This window comes from Poecilia formosa, unplaced genomic scaffold (genome assembly GCF_000485575.1).
Source record: "Poecilia formosa unplaced genomic scaffold, Poecilia_formosa-5.1.2 Scaffold157, whole genome shotgun sequence".
In the NCBI taxonomy this organism is placed as follows: domain Eukaryota; kingdom Metazoa; phylum Chordata; class Actinopteri; order Cyprinodontiformes; family Poeciliidae; genus Poecilia; species Poecilia formosa.
Genome location: NW_006800096.1, coordinates 167630 through 186726, shown reverse-complemented (window position 1 = coordinate 186726; position 19097 = coordinate 167630). Strand labels below are relative to the sequence as shown.

Here is a 19097-nt window from a genome sequence, read left to right as displayed (position 1 = left end):
ATGTTACAGAGCTAATGGGATCTAAAAAGGTAACCTATTGCTCACCGGTGGTCAGCTCGCCCCCTGCTCACGCTCATGCAGCGTCCCCCCCCCCATCCCCAAAGCATAAACGAAAGCATCAGAGCATGCCCATGCTTGCACACATATACAGTATGCATGCCTACATGTCCTCTACCCCAGTCAGTTGTGTATGCATTGAGCTGATAAGTACTGCAGTTCATTTTCTCCATGGCAAAGCACAGTAAAAAAAAAAAAAGTAAGAAGAGAAAAAAAACTCTGGAGTAATAATTGCTTGGAGTGGGGTTGGGGTTGTTGGTTTTCTGCGAGGGTGTAGGGAGGGAGGGACAATACGAGCTTGGTTAAATATGCTTGATTGCCTCCTAAGCTTCGGTGCTGTGTAATGAAATATGGCTGCTGCAGACAGAGGCTCCCTTTGCGATAGCTTTCTTGTCACTTTCTTCCTTGCCTTCTTCTCTTTTTTTTTTTTTTTCTCCATTGCACCTTTTCCCTCTTATGTCCCTGGCATTTTCGTCCTTGGCCGGCCGAGTCCGTCAAAGCGTTTGTTGCCATTGAACACTTATCTTTGCTATATAATGTAATAATTACGGAGGCCAAATCCAGCCTAATTGAGTATTCCTTACTGCATTGAAACGACTACTGCCTTATTATTCCGTTCCACAATTTAATTTGCAAATTTATTAGCATGACAGACCACATTCAAAAGCACTGTGATAGTAAGGAACTCAACAAAACAAGGGAGGTCAGGCTGGAGGGGCCAGAAAGCAGCCCATATCCTTACCCGGTTAATTATAGTCATTTACATATTAGAGAGCCGAAGATGATGGTTTAAATATTAAAACAGCTTGTTGGTCAATGTGGAGACCCTCTGGCCATTACCTGACTTAGCCTTAGGGAGCAACAACAATACATTTTGTTGTATGAAGAGCCTCAAAAAGAACAAAACCAAATCTTTGTTCAATTATCTTGAAACATCTACGATATGGAGTTAGAAACTCATGTTGGTGGGTGAACTTTGACGTGATAACACAAATCATTGGACATGAGGTTATTATATTAAAGAGAAATGGCAACGAATCAACTAATGTGTAGTTTTAAAACCCGTCACTTTCTCCCGACAAAAAAAAAAGTGTTTTAATGAAGAGCTTAGTCTGATTAGCTGTTCTTCTTCAAGAGAATGCCTTCCTCCCCCACTCAGAATCACTTCAGAAAGTATTAGACTGCTGCATTCAAGATCCTCACCTGGGAAATACTAAAGAGCTGTAAATCGTAGAGAACTGCATGCAGCAACAGATGAGTTTACTCATGTTTATGCGTCAATTATCTTATTGGTCTCATTAATAAAACATAGTTTTCTTCAGTCCCTAATCTATCAATCAGTCTTAAGGGTAAATTACGTTACTTAATCATTAAGCTTTGGTGGCATATCGTATAGAAAGTAACAAGATGGATGCATAATAAAAACATATCTGCTCTTAGAACCACAATATTAACACCTCGACTGAAATTGAATCATTGTATTGTATCTAGTCCTTAACAGAATCAATAATTAAATTATTACCAATTACATGAATATTTAGGCTATTGACGTTTAAGTAACGAAACTGAAACAGAGACGAAATCCAGAAACTTAGAAATTCTGAAAAAAAAGGGAAAACCAAGTATTTCGATTATTGTCAGCAGGTTAAATGTGAAACTTTGTTTGCTCTCTCTGTCTGAAACTCTCGGAAAGGAAAAATGAGCTCCAAGGGGCTCCGTGTGATTTGACCGATGTGCCGAAATCGGTTTCTCGTCGTCACAGCGGCATGACGAAAATCACATCATTTTTTTTTTCCAGCCTCGCGTCGTCCGCCTCTTCCTCTCACAAGCCCTCTGGCAAACTGTTCGCCCTCCCTTCTGCATTCTTAGCTGTTGCGTGATTGGTCAGGATTTGGAGACTGTTTATGCTGTTAAACAGTCTTCCAGAAGCTGATTTTCAGCCTGAAAACAGGGTGGATAGTTTTGAGGAGCCATGAGGAAGTATGAAGAAGAAGGCCGCTGTTGGACTAAAACACTGAACTTCGTCCAGTGTGGTGGGCGATGGTCCCACAGATGAACAAGAACATCTCAAATGGTTTAGTCATTGAAAAGCTATGGCAAGACTTGACTTAAACTGACACACTATCCAGGAACTTTTTCTTTCACTTAGGAAAGGAAAAGTTTCTTGTCCTGTTACTTTGTTCTGTTACTTTACATAAAATCACAGTTAAAATACATGTTTGAAACATGACGAGAAGTGGTGTGTATGTGCATCAATCCTTTTGTAAGATAGTAGATGTCTCTGCAATATGACCACTTTATGGTATCAAAGTTGTCTAAAATAGTAGAATGAAAACAATTTGAGAAGGTCATTCTGGGTTGATAAGATTCCTTTGTTCTTTCAAATTAAGTAAATTCAAATATTGTAAATAATATTCTTGTGGAATCACTATTGGGGCCAAATACTGTTTATTTTGCTTGTTGCATCTCTTTACTTTATAGCGCAAGCGTAACTGCCCCGACTAAGTGAACAACATCTTTTAATGCACAAATTATCTTCAGTGTGCAAAACTGAATGAACATTGTATTTTCAGTTATTTTCAAGCATAGGCCAACAGGACGTCCTCATCATTCATCGGCTTCCCTGATGTGTAAATTGTACCGTCAGAGCAGCATTATCTCATCTGGAAAAATCCAACGTTTTATTTCTGTACGTTAAGAGAAGAAAAAAAACATCTGACAGATGTGTTTTATACCACTTATTAGCACCTCTACTAATTCACAATAATTACATACAATTTAGGTATTTCTCTAATTTCTGAATAGATTCTACAGTGCAGAAAGTGTTTCCTCAGGAAATTAAAATAATGCATTTCTTTATCCCCTGTTCAAAATGGGAAGGACAAGAGAATAATAATTTTGAAGATTACACTGTCTTTAATATATATATATATTTTTCTTTTAGGAAGCCTGAATAGGACTTTAATCCCTGCTCCTCTTTGTCTCTTCTTGTTGATGCAGTTCTCTTTCCTGAGATGTCAACCACAGGATGAGGCCTGAAGCCAGGTGAGGACCAGGGATAACCCCGACTCGCTGTTTTGATCCGTTTGTGTACGTTTCCTGCCATTCTTTGGAGGGTGCTCGCTGCTGCTTCCTATTAGCATCAGCCGAGGATTTAGGCTGATCTCGTCTGCGAGTATCCATCTTTGTTATAAAGAGGAATTGCCCATCTCGAGTGCCAAGACAACCCAGAGAATATGTCAAGTGATGTCCAATCAAGAGCTGAGCCAAATCTCTCGACTCGAGCTCGATCCCTCCCTGACCTGCAGCTGTGTAAAGGGGGGCAGAGGGGGTGTGGGGGGGAGTCAGTAGGGGGGTGGCAGGAGGAGGCTATATCTGGCAACCTAAACCTTTTTTAAAGTGACTGAGGCAGTGAGGGAGACTGACTGGCACTGATGGGACCGGGCCGGGATTGTGCGATGCAGGCGTGCCGCGGCGCGCGCCCAGGCCTCAGAAAGCTTGATTGATAGAGTGTGATGAGACTGTCACAGAGCAAGGAGAGCAGCGCAGAGATAGGCTAGATGGAGGGAGGGAAGTGGGTTGACCAGCGGAGGGAGATAGGGGGAAATAAATTTGAGAACACGTGAAGGATGAAGTGGGGGAATGAAGTGGCTGGATGGAATGTGTTTCGGACACATGAAGGATGGGGAGGTGGGAGGCTTGGAGAGGGGAAGGCGACTCTGTGAGATACTGAGAGGCTGGAGGCTTCACTTAGATGTCGCTTAGATCTGGCTTGAACCAGTTCAGCTAATGTGATGGTGAATATGTAAAAGAAAAAAAAAATGCTCAAAATGTTGAAATAGGTAGATTTATTTTAATATACTTTGCTAAGCATATATTGGATTCATTAAGTTACAATGGTGAAGATTTGCCTTAGCTCAGAAAGTGAATATAGTATTGTTAAAATACAATGTCTGGCCAAAAAGAGGCCACATGAATTTAACTAAGGGAAGTGGTATGATCCTCCTACTGGATAGTTACTGCAGTAGGAGTAACTACAACAAGCTGGCAGCAAGTTATTTAATCTTAACCGATGCAACATGTAGCTTCTTATTTCCTAAGCAGCTTTACGTCTTTTCCACATCGGTCGAGGAAAAGATGCAAGGCTGTTTGAGACCAAGCGTGGCAAAGGTGTAGATCAGAAACATCTAACGAGATTGCAGAAACTACCAACATTGGGGCTGAGAACTGTCCAACGCTTTATTAAAAAATTGGAAGGATAGTGAAGAAGCATTATCTTTGAGGAAGAATTGCGGTTGGAAAAGAATCCTCAGTGATTTATTCAGGGATCACTTTAACACTTGGTGACATCAAATTGAGAAAACGGCTGTGCGACCATAAGGAAACACTAATCAGCGAGGCTAGGCAGAAAAAAAGACCTCAAATCACAAGGGAGCATAAAAATTGGACGTAAGAAGGTTATGTGATCTGATTAATCTAGATTTACCCTCTTCCAGAGTGATGGGCACATCGGGGTCAGAAGAGAGGCAGTGTAGTTGCTTCAGTTGGTCAGGCGCTTTTATTTACGCATTTATTTTCAGGGTCCTGTTTGGTTGTGTAGCAATTATTGTCTCAAAGCTATGGGAGAAATGTATGTTAAGAAATGTCATTAGAAGTTGCTTTGGGCTCATTTGGAAGCGTAGCAAAGGAAAGTTAAATTAAAGCATTATTATTCTAAAAACATGTTAGAATAATGTAAAATTGAGCGGAAGGAAAAAAGCGTGGCTACAATCAACATGGATATTGTGAAGCTTATTCTAGAAAATTCATATGAACGTAAAAAGTCAGCAAATTTTACTCCTGGTTTGTGTATCACTCTGAAATCTAGAATATATTTACACTTTTGGAAAATAACGAAATTTAACTTCTACTTTATTGGGTGGATCTGCAATTTAAAAAAAGTAAACACATTAAAACGCAATACTTTATCATTACTGACAATAAGTGATGCTCCTACACAACATAATAATTACTGTAGTAATTATTATTGATTAAATATTTTTTAAGTATGTTAGACATTCAAAAGTACAACTGAGCCAATCGGAAACAGACATCTGCACGTAAAAGTCGACCCTTTTTCTTAGAATTTAAGCTATTTATATGATCAATTTGACTTTGTCTATTTCCAAAATATCCATGTTTCTTTCCGTTTTCCACAATAGAAAGACATCTGTAGGTCTGATTATGTTGCTTACTGCGAGATAAAGCTTGATATACAGTAAGAGGACGTTGATTCTGTTAAATTTGTAACATCTAAATCATATTTACATGAACAGATCCCAAGGTGTCCCAACAACAACAACAAGAAAAGCCCTCCTTAGCTCCCATTTCCCGTACAGTAAGATGCCCATGTGAATATAACTAGTTTACTGGGCTGTTTATTAGTTTATCAGCACCTGCTTTGGAGACTATATTAGATCTTGTGGACACATGGCGTGCTGGCAGTGAATGCAACACAGGCTGAGTTAATGCTCTGTTCTGGGAATTCCACAGTTAGTGAATTCAGACTCAATAAAGGCACCATGTTTTACTTTTATCCTTGCCTGAGGAAAGACGGCTGACTCACCCAGAATGCCTAAGTTATTATTAGTTCCTCACATCTGTGGGGAGACGCTGCGTGCGTGCGTGTGCGCACGCGTGTTTTTTTTGTGTGTGTGTGTGAGAAGCCGAGCTCCAGCGGCAGTGGCGAGTTCATACAGGAGCGGCACGAGGAGCTCTTATCTGCCACCTGCCAAGCTCTGACCAGGGCCGCGATTCCTGCCCCCGCACTCCCACCCTGTCCCTCTGTTCCCGGTGGGGGCTTCCCAACCGCTCTGCTATAGGCAAGTCAGCCAGGTGAAATGAGCAATTCCCTTTGAGGGACAGGAGTGCTGCATAGACTCACTGTGTGAAATGGCTGCTCACTTTGGCAGATCAATGCCCTCTCTTTCCTTCGCGCGCTGCAGCTGAGTGATAGTCGGGCAGAAAACGGCGGAGGCGGGGAGAGGTGGTCTTGCGTGTGATGTTTGTTTGTGTGCGCGCGCGAGGTTGTCTGTGAAAAGGAAGGATAGACCGTTAGCCGGGCATTTAATTATATTTGCCACGGCTGCTCTGAGGGAGAGCTGTTGGGAGAGAAAATTTGAGGTGCTTTGCATAACCTCAAAAGACGTGCAATATTGCCATTACCCTTTGGAGGAGAGAGAGAGAGAGAGCAGCTCCCAGGCTTACCGGATATGAGAATATTCAGCCACTCAAGTGGAAATTTTGCCAATATGAATGATATTAGTGACAATCGTATTAAAATGCTTAGCGGTGCCAAAATGAATCTAATACTTCGGTAGCGATGAGTCTCATATGCCACACGTTTCTAACATGGACCTGTTCGCATACATACAGAGGGTTATGATTAATGACTAAATCGTGACCAGACAACTGCATTTATTTATTTTATTTTTTGTTCTTTTTAATTCTGCAGATATTGTTTCTGTACATACTGGTAATGTGTTGTTTTCAGATTGGGAATATTTTATATACATCAGGGTTGTATGAACATTAGTACAACTTGCCAGTTGACCGTTGTGCATCAACATGCAGTGTAAAACAGCCTTCTGCAATTATTAACTCATACATATCTGATCATGATTTTAGCAATATATATATTTTTTTCTAGGTGGGGCTTTATTGAACACCTTTTGAATAATTCAGGGTCTAACATGAGAACTAACCCCAGAACCAGTGTTGTGCTCGATTTGTTATTAAAAATAAATCAAGTATTGTTTGATGTGATTTCTAAAGATTGCAACATAAATACATTTTGTTCTCTCAAAATTTAATCCATCCATTTCCATCATTTCAAAAGTGAGTTTGGGATCATTGTCCCCGTTGCAGCACCAAGTTTCCATTTGTATTACTGTATTATAAAATAGCCAACTTCTTGTGCTTGGACAGTGTTGCTTTGAGCAGTAAAATATTTTTGCTTGCGTCGCTAGCATTGTAGTTGCAACCATAGGCAAAACAGTGTGGTGCAGCATGTGTTTGTGACCATGGATGTCCATGTTTCAAATGCTAGTCCTTTCTTAGGATGGTCAGTGGGGTTGATTTAGGACCGGCATCTGGCATTAAAACATGTGCCAAGTCTGAGGGCACGCAGCTGTGGAGTGGGGGAGGATAACTGTCCTGTGGCACATTGTTCTTATCCTTACACAAATCATTAGTACTGCTTCGTTTTGTTTGGTTTTGATGATGTGAAGTGACCTGGTTGACCTTTGATGGTTGACCATTAATTACATTTTGGCTTATATGTTCAAAATAAATGCTCTCTGGCAATGAATGATGAACGAGTTAAAAGTCTTACCTCGACTCCTCTGAACACGTCTCAAACTTTGGCTCGTTTGGCCAGCAAACTTTTCACCAGAAGGCATTTGGTTCTTGCTTTTGGGCAGCTGGAAATTTCTGTTCAGCTTGAAGGTTTTGGAGCGCAGGCTTCTTTCTGGCATGGCGCTCTCTCAGCCCGTGGACATGTGAGAGGGGCTTTGCTGTGGACAGAGACGCAGATTTCACGAGTCCCCAGTTCAGATGGGAACAGTGGTGTAGATTTGAGGCTTTGGCAAGAGGGCTAAGTTCTAAGTCATGCTTTAATGGCATATCAAACACATAATTCACTAAATGACATGCTAACCAATAATTTTTACATGGAAGAACAATACTATTCATTCTCTTAGCAGATTTATGTTAAAGGAATCTTTTAAGTTTTACCAACATGCTTCCTTTGACTGGAAGTAATATTCATTCTTTAATGTCCTAATGTGAATATGATGGATTCTATGTAGAGGGAGTTAGAAATCGGAGTGATGGGAAGGAGCTTGTCTCTCCGTATTGCTGTGTGTAGGACGGGCGACCTGTTAAAGGTGTACGCCTCTCGCAGGTGACCCTGACAGGACAAGCGGGTGTAGAAAATGGATAGATAAACGTATGTAATGCATTTATTTCATAGTGTTGAATATATATATATATATTTTTTTTTTGCCTTCTCTGACTAAAATGAAACTACCATAAACGTGGAGACATTTCGTTTGTTAGCAAACGGAAAAATCCGCAGGTGGTCAAATAAATTTGTCAGAGAAAATTAGCCACAAATTCAAACGAGTGATTTATTGAAGCTCTGATCATTTTTTATTTTTTATTTTTTTATTTTAGGTTAATCAGTTGACTTCCCAATTTTATCGAAAGTTTTATACCAATGATGAATACATTGGTATAAAAGGTACAACCCTGAACTCCTGAATGTTCTCAGAAGCTCAGTAGATGACTATGAACCTCTCTGGAGCAAAAGAACATTTCTTGGAAAATGAAGCCACTTGTTATGGTAAATCACGAGGGTGTTCTTGTCTCTGGGCGATTCAGACCACTCCACCTTCATTAACAAGCGTTTGCCAAGGTTCTGCCGACTTAAAATAACATAATGAACACCATTAAAAAAACAAAAACGGTCGTAATGGATATATACGACTCCTACTTAAAGCAACCTATTCCAGACATAGTTAGCCTGATTATTATTCTGGGTACTCTTAGACACCACTCTTTCTCAATCTAAAAAAAGAAAAAGGAAAAGCCGTAATTCTCACCAGCTTTACTATTTACAGTCTAATGCAATAGATTCCTACGAATTAAAACGGAACGCGTAGTGACGGAAATGTTATATATGAACGGCACAAGCCTGTGTCTTGTAGAAGAGCATCAATTTCAGAGATGAATGTGACGCAGAGATTGATTAAGCTTTTATTGCTGCCGTGCAGGGCTAAAGACTTATTACGAATCTATATGGTTACAATTTAATTTCCTCTAAAGTATTTAGCTGGTCTCTTTATTCTAATCATCTTTGTTCCAATAGTCAATCATCCTGTTTCCAGAGCCTCTATGTCTGCACTGAGCCTCTCAACACCAGTGTATCTTGAGGTGAGCCTACAGCCTGTGGAAGACGCAGCAGCAAGTCTCACTTGATCGTATAGTTAAAAGTGAGGATGAGGAGGCAGACGAGCAGAAGGAAGAGGGGAAAAAAACCCCAGAGGAGAACACGGCCTCTCAGCTTCCATCATGCTCCAACATCTTGATGCTAGAAAGACTCCTATTTGTGTGCAGACTCTGCAGTAGACGGGGGCCAGGGAAGGTTAAATCTCGCTCCTCAGCCGTCAAAGCTGTAATGAACAGTGTTTAGCAGTAATAACATGCACCGTCACCTTCCAGCGGCCGTTTATTTCCACCAAAAGCGAGCCAAAAGTCAGAAACTGCGAACTGGATTCGGCTGTAAACACCAGCGAGCGAGAGGGGATTGGAGGGGGGGGGGCAGGGAAAAGACGGGAGCCTTCTTAGTCAAAGTGAAAAAGAGCGAGGGTGTCGGGGCTTGAAGAGAACGAGAGGAGCAAGGGAGGAAGAGAACTGGGTTTTGAAATGGATTTCATTCTTCAGGTGCGTAATGATAGCTATTAAATAAAACTGAGGAAAGGGGGAGCGGCTGACAGAGACGCACGGAGACGCGTAAGAGACGGACAGGAGGAGAGACGCCCGCCGTTGCATCACCTGCTGTAATAATGGTGTTGACATTCAAATGGAAAGCTCTGACAATAGGAGGCAAAGCTGAGGCAGCATCTGCAATTCAGACGGAAAGAACGCATCAGGAAATATTAGCAGGCGTCAGGACTTTTCATTGCACACACTGAAAACCACTTGACCCTTCAGGGCGTCGCACAAGTGATTATCTATTATAACCGAGTCCTGCGAGTGTGTGTGCGCGTGCGTGTGGGTGTGCATGCAAACAGCTTCGGATCGCACATTAAATAGGCCAGTTTGATACTTCATTCTTTCGCATTTCCCATTAAACCGCGCAGCGCCTTTTTCTGTTACTTTTTTGCATTTCTGCAGCCACAAACTTTAATGTAATTTATTTGAGCTGAATACAATGGATCAACTCAAGATTCTTCAGAATTTGAAAAGGGGAAAGATGCTTGTTTTTTATATTTATATATTTTTTCTACAGATAAGCATCTAAAAAGTGTAGTGTGTGGAATTTGGTTCAGAACTAATACAATATGAAACTTCTCATTGAAATTACAGCTGCAAGTCTTCTGCCGGTTTTCCTTTGAACAATATCTTCAGGTATATTCAGCTTTCCTGTCCCTGCTGAAGAAAAGAAGAAAACAATGCTTATAGCATAATGCTGCCATAGCATAAAACATACCATAATGCTATGTTTTACTTGGACATTAGTGATGCTTGTTCTTAGTTTTCTACCAAAGCATTTTGCACAAGTCAAACTGTTCAGTCTAGGTACAATTTGAACTGCGGACTTTCTTCCACTTGGAACTTATTACATTTTTATTTCAACAATGACTTCCTTGATTTGATGTATTTGTTCAAAATGAGAGTTCAACATTACTAGACATGGCTATAAACCAGTAAATTACTTGGATTAGGCCACTTGGGCAGGTGTCCGTCTGAAGTCTTCAGCAGGCTAATGGACTATTAGAAAGGAAATGGAAAAAAAGTCATACAACACCCGAACAGATGGACACAGTCAGATCATATGGGAGGATGGAGGAAACACAATGCAAAACAAAACATTTAAAATGTACACATAAGTTGAAAGTGTCAGAAAAACATTCAAGATCAACCTTAAAACTGTGCAAAAATGCCACCTCTTTTCCTCCGAGGTGGAGCAAATCCATGCAAAGTCTTGAACAGGAGCATTTAAAAATAAATGCATTCCTAAACACGTTCAAAAATCCTGACTCTAAAATGGTGCAATGATGAAATGGTGAAGGCTCTTCATCAAAAGAGTTGGTAGCTTTCCTGAACAGTGATTCTGCTGCTTAAAGGTCGGATCTCTCTACGAATGACCATGTGGTGATGCAAGAAAGTCAGGAGAAAATTTCACTGAGTGAAAATCAATCCAAGGTATATACGAGCTGTCAAATGTAATCTTATCCAGTTAAAGTTTTGAAGATTTGATCATGATTTTTGAAAGATAAAGTGGAGTCGAGAATAATACCAAGCTATACCAAGCTATTAATATGAAGGTCTTCATGCTCTGGAAGATACTTAAAAACAAAAGAAGAAAAACCTCTGGTTGTTCAGGAACCATCATATCCACAGGTTATTTATTTTATTTATTTATTTATTTATTTTTTTTATCAAATAATACAATACTAATATCATTTAATTCTTAATTCAGTCAAGTTCATTCTTGAACTTGATTGTAAGCTCATGAAAATCTAAGAAGCCTTTTTTTTTTTTGGATATTTTTGACATTGTAGGACGAACTCAGGATGCTTTGCATGCTTTTGGGTATTTACATTTGTGTAGATCCCATGCCTCTCCTAACAGCCAGGTTTGTGGAGTGCGCGATAAATAGTTATCCTGTTAATAGATTCTCCCACTGTAACTCTATCTCTAAAGCTAAATGAGACTTTCCAGAGGCCTCTGCTCTGTTTGCTGAGTCTCTGGATAATGGTCTCCTTGCCCCGCGTTTTACTTTAGAGAGGTGCCACAACCCATGATCTGTCTGCTGTTTCCTGGTTTTCATTATGCTTTTCTTTCCCCCCAGTAAACCTCTGAGGCCTGAACAGGAGAGTGAGATTCATAATGAGATTAAATTACTTACAGGTGGACCCGATCTGCCAATTACAGTGGACACCCAGTATTCCCAGCGGTTTACGACCACAACCGGCCGCAAATAGCGAAAATCAGCAAATACTTGAGAGCTCCTCTGTTAAAATACTAATGGCTCCCTATTTTAATGGGCCACTAAATATACGATAATAGGCATTAATACTCAACAGTTTAAACTATCTTAGCACGACTGCTGAAGGTTAGCGTTTACGGTCTTCCTCAGCTGCGCTGTAGGGGGCACAGCCAAGGAAAACGATCAGTGCTCTTGGATTGGCTGCTTTGCAAACCACAGCCAACAGTGTGTCCAGTAGCATTGCACCAAGGTATTTCAGTTGACCAACCTTGCTCTGTTTTCAAATATTTTAGAAGTACCATGTGGAACAAGAATCCACAAATAGGTGAATATGCAACAAAACTGTGAATATGCACAGGATGACTACTGAAATCAATAGGTCACATCAGTTTTTATTTAGGAATAAGTAAAGGACAAAAAACATAATTTGCGTTGCTCTATCACATAAAATCCCAATCGAATACATTAGTTTGTTGTTGTAACATTACAGAATGTAAAAATGTTCACAAGGCATGCAAAGGTTTTTGCAAGTCTCTACAATCAGGAATGCGAAAGGGTTAAACTAAGTCTGCTGATGGCTTAAACTATAGGTCATTGTTGTTAATGTAAGCTAATATCAGCTTCCTGATTGATGTCCCAGTGCTATCCCTTAACATTCATGTCATTTTAATACAACACCTAAAGATGAAATCGATCATCAGTTTGCAAATTCTTCTGTCATGCCGTCTATCAGACAAAATCTCTGCATTTGCTTCATTCCGCTTTCAGCTGTTCAGCATTCTCTTGTGTCGGCGTGGTCCTCTGGTGATTGGGGTAGAAACGGTTTGCGCCGGCGTTTGAAGGACTGCAGATATCAGCAGATCCTTGCCGATGCAGGGGTCAATACCTATTATAGTAAAAAAAAAAAGCAATAGTCAATACAGTGCTCGTACATGACCAGTTCCAGATTTGACTGCCTTCAACAGCTGCAGACCTTTTACACCGTGTTTTGATGATGAATTGAATGGCGTAAAAGCATTTCGATTGCTCCTGTTAATGTGAGCCTTCAGAAGTTCTAGTTTTTTTTTTTGTTTGTTTTGTTTTTTGTTTTTTTTTAACCAGGGCTTGATACATATGAAACGGTAAACTGTATGACGTTTATAGTTTGCAAAGTTGTTATATTTGCTTTTATTTTGCTGTTCACCCAATGTTGCCTCCCCCTGAAGAAGTATTTTCCTAATCGTAGTGTTTAAAGGACACCCATGATATCAGTTTCCTTCCTGAAACTCCTTCTGATCCTGCAGCTGGAACCAAAGGGTTCAAATGAAGCGCATTGTTGAATCAGTTTGTGTCAGTTCTTCTTGTATACAGTCCTTCGTGGTCCAGTACAGATGGACGGATGAATGAAACGGTGAATAGGCGGGAAAATGAAAAAGTGAAGAGATGAATGGATGGTTGTATGCACTGATGGTGGGATGGATCAGAGGGATGGTTGGATGGAACATGGAGGAATGGATGGAGAAATATGTGGGCAGATATCAGGAGAAAAATGGAGAGATGGATGGTTGGTGGATGGATACACGACTGAAGCATTTTTTATTTTATTTTTTTCTTGAAATTAAAGTAACAACAGAAATCTGAGCCGTGTGAAGCCGGATTGGAAGAAAGTATGTAATTGTTGTTCCCACTAATATTTGAATGATCTCATGTTTTCCTGGCAGCCCAGTGGACAAAGTGCTCACTGCTTCACTGTGGTCAACTAGGAATCTTTTTTTTTTTTTGGTTTTCCTCTGCAGCACTGAAAGGTCATTACCTCAGTGATTAAAAAAGTGCCAAAAAAATGACTTCACTTATCATTTGTCATTATGTTAAATAAAATCCATTTTAGATTTTCACGTACCCCACAGTTACTTTACGTATTGTAGGAAAAACTTAATTAAATGCAACAGCCAACATTTTTTGAGGTTTAGCAGAATTTCGTTTAAAGTGTGCACACACACGCAAGTTGCTACAGCAAATACACATTGTAATAAAAAAAAAAGGAGGGGGGGGGAGGGGCTCTGATGTTGTTGAACTTTTCCTGAGTTAAATCACGTCTCCATGAAGAGAAATGATGAAAAGCGGAGAAGACAAATCTAAATGTGTGCAAAAGGACAGAACAGAATTGCAGACAAACCTGAACAAGTTTCCCATTTTTTAAAGAAATGAGATTTGGAATATGACAGAACTCCTAATACCCTTACACACAGCTTCCCAGTATTTATGCTAATATCTTGGCCTAAGCACGTTTACAGAGCGGGGGGGTTGGGGGGGGGACACTAAATAAAATGAAGGTAAGGCTTTGAGATGTAATTCTGAATTCTGCCTTTGACGAGCACAGTATCAGCCGTCCTGGATCTCTACTTCTTCATTCGGATGTTCTCATTTGTATCCACACCTGTGTCACTCACAGCTTTACGTCTTAACCTAATTTCATGGTCTGTGGGTTTGGATGGATGGCTCCGCTGCAACTTTTACACTCAGGAGAAGAGGGAGAGAGAGCAAACTATAAATGTGTGTGTGTGTGTGTGTGTGTGTGTCTGCGTGCACCTACGTGATAACACAATGGAGACGAGGAGGGGGAGAGAAAAAGGGTCAAAAAGAGGGAGGGAAGGGGGAAAAGCTTCAATGGCTCACAGGCCTGTAGGTCCAGCCTAATATTTACCCTCAAACTGTTAACAAAAAAAAACACAAAGAGCTGTGGGACAGTGGACAGGAGTGTGCGGTTTTACAGAGTTTGACCGAGTGATCATTCCTCAGGGGAGCCCATTTTTGTGGTAATGAGATTGAGTTAAACAGTTGATAACAATATTTAAATATTTTTCCAGGGTGCAAGGTTTAAAAGAAAAATTAAACGGTTTGACTTTTTCCTCTAGGAGGCGAAGGCAATACAGGGATTTTTTTTTTTTTTTTGAAGTCTTCCAGCCATCAACTACAGATTCATCCACAATTACTGGAACTCCTGGTGAAGCGGTACGCAGTATATACCTCGATAGTTATCATTGCTGCAGTTCTACAGTGAGCTTTGGAGGTTGTTTTACCTTCATTAATCTTCCTCAACCTTGTTTGACTGTGACTGTGTTGCCTTTAAACGTTTTAGTTATTGCTCTCAAAGTAGACGCGGAGCGGTTGGGAAGAAGGCAGATTGTACGTCTGCCTTTTCTGCAACGCTCGTTCGCTTGTCTTATTTTGGAGTGGCTGGAAGAACTTTGCCTTCGTGTGATGTCACATTCATTAGCAGCTCCTTAATATACTGATTAATTTAAAATAGCAACACAGAAATCACATAAGTTACTAATAGAGTTAACTATTTGCCCTTTTACATTTCGCTTCTGTTTTTGCTGTGTAGTATATTTTTGCATTCTACAGCTTCAATTTTTCAGATAATCAAAAATGTGGATTTAAACCACCTACTTTAACAAGTTCCCTGGTCCAGGCTTCTTTGGCCTTTACATTTCATGTACATATGATTTTCACTTACTTGTTTTGCACACTGTTTGCTTTTATTACTACTTTTATATGCTGATTCCATCCTTTTTTTTTTTTGTACAGTACTTTGATGCCACTCAGAGTACTGTGCTTTATAAATGCACAGTGCTTTATAAATGAGGAAAAACAGCAATGCTTTCTGTATTCTGATTTATGAGTGGACAAAAAAAAAAGAATAGAATCATGCCATTAAAGATATAAATTATGGCTTAACTATATTTCAATAGAGGGGCAAACAAGACTACTGATAGCTAATGAGAGGATTAAGACTGTGTCCCATGCAGAGCACAAAATAACCTAAAACAAAAGACTGGTAATCAGTTGGGTAAAAGTTTTGCAGCTCATTGTGAGCCATTCTCATTAATATAAAATGCCTCTCAGCCTTCTGCTCACACAGATCCTTGGGTTTTCTCTGTAATTGCTCAACATTCTTTTGTGAGTGTGGTTTTAGTTTGCCCATGCATCTTTTGGTGTAACGGCTTATTTAGTGGAGCCAAGCATGGCACCAATTACACTGGACGGAAATCGATTTCGGCGAGGCTCAGTGCTGGGACAAACAATAACGGGATCAAAGGGAGAATGGCTGTTTTTGATTTCAAAATGCTACAAGATTAGTTTCTTCTTTTCAACCAGTCAAAATGTGCACTTTAATAGTATTCTTGTGCTGGAATAAACTGGATAAGCCAAAAAGAATTTTTCCTACTAAAAGTAGCTTATTTTCAAAATTCGTTGGCGTTGGTGACGACAAGCATCGTCTTTCAGTTTGGCCTTTTTGGTCAATCTGACCTCTATGCGGCACTGTTCACCCCAAGCTTGTTCCATCTTCATAGGCAATTTTGGTGTAGACATGTTTTGCAACTGAATAAGCAATATACATGAAATAGGTTTGCAACATCCAAGAGTTATGGAACAATGTCCATCAAACTGACCGAAAAGGTCATAATGCACCGGAGTGTTTGGAGAAATTCAAATACCTCATTAGCCCGTCAAGCACAGTGGTGGAGAAGTGATGATCTGGGCTTTGACTTGCATGATTTCATCTGGACATCAAAGGTTCATGGAGTCGAATGCAAGACAATTTCTCCAGCAAATCTACAACAACATTGGTAAAACACGGTAGAATCCAAGTGTGCCAGAACTTTTAGATTGAAAACAATCTAAAGGTTCATTAGGGTTTTTATTGGAAGCCCCAGTGAAAACAGTCAAAGAAATGTTGTAAGTTGGGGTGGGCTAAAACTCCTTGACACAAGAATACAAATAAAGTGAGTGATTGATTGAAGTCATTCAGATAATTAATAACGTCATGTTATCGCTGCTTAAGTCATTGAATTGTAGCGTATTCAGTTTCCCATTGACTATGTTGTCAAATATTTTTTGGCGTGATTGTATATACAGTCAATTTTTATTTCTACATAACATGCACTGACACAGTTTTATTGTTAATTGCTTCTAGATGGGATAAACGTAAATTTGCAAGTCAAGCAGACATTTCTTGCCCATAGTCGAAATGCAGAAGGTTAATTAAGCGGCAGATGACAGTTTTCATCCAACACCAACATTGCTGCACAGTGCGTCTCCCACCTTGCTGTTTTGGCCTTTATTTCTTAGGAGGTTATGCAGAAAAATAAAATGGTGAGTCACACAGTTTGCACCGAGCTCACTTTAATTACTGTGTCTCACTTGTGCCTGAAAGGTACTGTGTCCATTGGAATGTACAGTGCTCTGAAAGATATTAAAATCATGATGAGTATGCTACTTATTCTTTATTACGTTTGCATTTTTTCACAGTTGTTTTATATTCTAATGGCAACAGTTTGCTTTTATGTTAGCTTTATTGAGTGCATCTAATTACTGAAATCCCAATAATGTGTTTCTTAACACAGTGGCTGATTATGATCAACTTCAGCGGCAAATCTGCAGAATCGCAGCCATCAGTTATCCATAACCATTTGAGCGTCTCTGTGCCATTCAGTTTTTAGGTGTCCTCCGGCTGGTGCCACTCACTGTCAGTCTTCATTCCCGGGTACCTGCCTGTCCAAGAAAGTTGCCAGTAAAGCACTGCGTATTTCCCACGACCCGCTGAGGCTGCCATAAGCTCCACAGACAGTGAAAGTTTAAACTTGCCTCATTGTTTCATACTTCATGTTCCTGCTTGGATGTATTTACAGTTATTGTTCGGCGAGAGGGAAAGATTATACTTTTTCACCAGTTCAGTTTTATGAATTGTATCAGATTCCCCCCCACATTACAAAAGTATAGTCACAGACACTTGGGAGAATAATCCTGGAGCCATCGAGGGCCCAAAAATGTTTACCTATGTATAGAAATCAGCCAATTACTGGATACTCTAACAAAACATAAAGTGAGTGTCACCAAACGCTTTCTAGACATATTTCACAGCGTTGGTAGGACTTTATAGCTCTTAATGAGGTTCTTGTGCGCCTGCATAAAGTCGTTTAATGTTTCAGTCTAGGCTAAATGAAAAACAAACTGTTTTATGAAGGGAGTTGGACTCAAATTTTTCCAAAACGTGCTGTGATAGATTGGACAAATAGATTTCAAGGGCAAATCAATCGGCTACACTAAGCAATGTTCTTTAAATTGCGAAACAAGCTCCACATCATGTCAATACATGCAACACGAGGACACAGGTGTTAGACTCTTTACATTTTGACAAGGGAAGACACAGGGTGTCCTTCGGTTTCCAACATTAGACCATTGAGACGTCGGCACTTACCCACATGAATAATAATTATGCGATATGACCATGAAAGCCCCAAATGCTAGGTCTTCCAAACTTCATCCAGAGCTGGTAATTAATGTTTAACACACATCCATCACACATAGTCTCACTGTTGTGGCTGTGGGGCTTTTAACAAGTCCCTTGACTGTGAATGAAATCATTTAAATACCCATTGCTGGTCTCCATGTGTACCAAATTAACTATTCCTTCTGGTATGCAGAATGCAAGTACCAACAATGCCTGCTGGTGTCCGGCAGACATAGCTTGGTGCTTGCGTTTTATTAAATAATGAATTTCTTTTGAAGCATAAAGCACCGAAAGACGACGTGAATCTAAGTATGACTTTTGAAGTGGTTCCTTTTCCTGTCAGCGCTCCGTCTTGTCTTAACGAGAGTTGTCTGGAGCAGGAGTCTCTGTGGTCCAATTACAGAAGTGCACCGCAGTCACTTACCCCGCTAATACACGGTGTGATATTAATTACTGTTTGTAAACAATGCACTTTGCAGAGATTATTGCATGCACTCGGCGTCCTCCGTTTGTGTTTGGCAATTCTCACAAGTGATTAAGTGTTGCAGCTAGGACAGCTGTTCAAGATGAGTTCATTGGCATGTTTAATTAATTGCACTTGAGATAATTATTCAATCATTAGTTTGATTAATTTTCTGCGGCCCGGATAATGCATCAAACGTCTGCTCGGTGTCAATAGTTTTGAAAGTAGGAGTCCAACGAGGCTGACCGGTTTTTTTCAGAGGCTTCGTTTGGGGAATGAATTCTGCTGGAGAAAATGATGTCAGTGCCAGGCATCCCTAATGGGATTCATTATTATGACCTCATGGCTGATCTGAGCCATGCTAATGCTCACTTAACAACCAAACCGCAAACACTGCTCTAATGCCCAGCACCTGCTCAATCTGCGCTTATAGTATTCGTTCCCAGGACATAAGTAATGTTTTCCTGCTACCAAGCCCACGTTTTTCATTGTTTTCGCACCGTATTGTGCTTGAGACGTCCCTATTCTGCACTCTCTGAAGCATT

The 19097-nt window shown here is 40.2% G+C and overlaps 1 protein-coding gene across 2 annotated transcripts in view; it reads left to right on the top strand.

Moving 5' to 3' along the window:
- The window catches only part of LOC103146363 (receptor-type tyrosine-protein phosphatase delta-like), a 187199-nt gene that overhangs the window by 12029 nt on the left and 156073 nt on the right, over window positions 1-19097 (top strand). For both annotated transcript variants that reach the window (XR_001663642.1, XM_007564247.2), the window contains exon 3: window positions 3058-3102. The gene's annotated coding sequence lies outside the window, so the exon portion shown is untranslated. The remainder of the gene's footprint in view (window positions 1-3057; window positions 3103-19097) is intronic.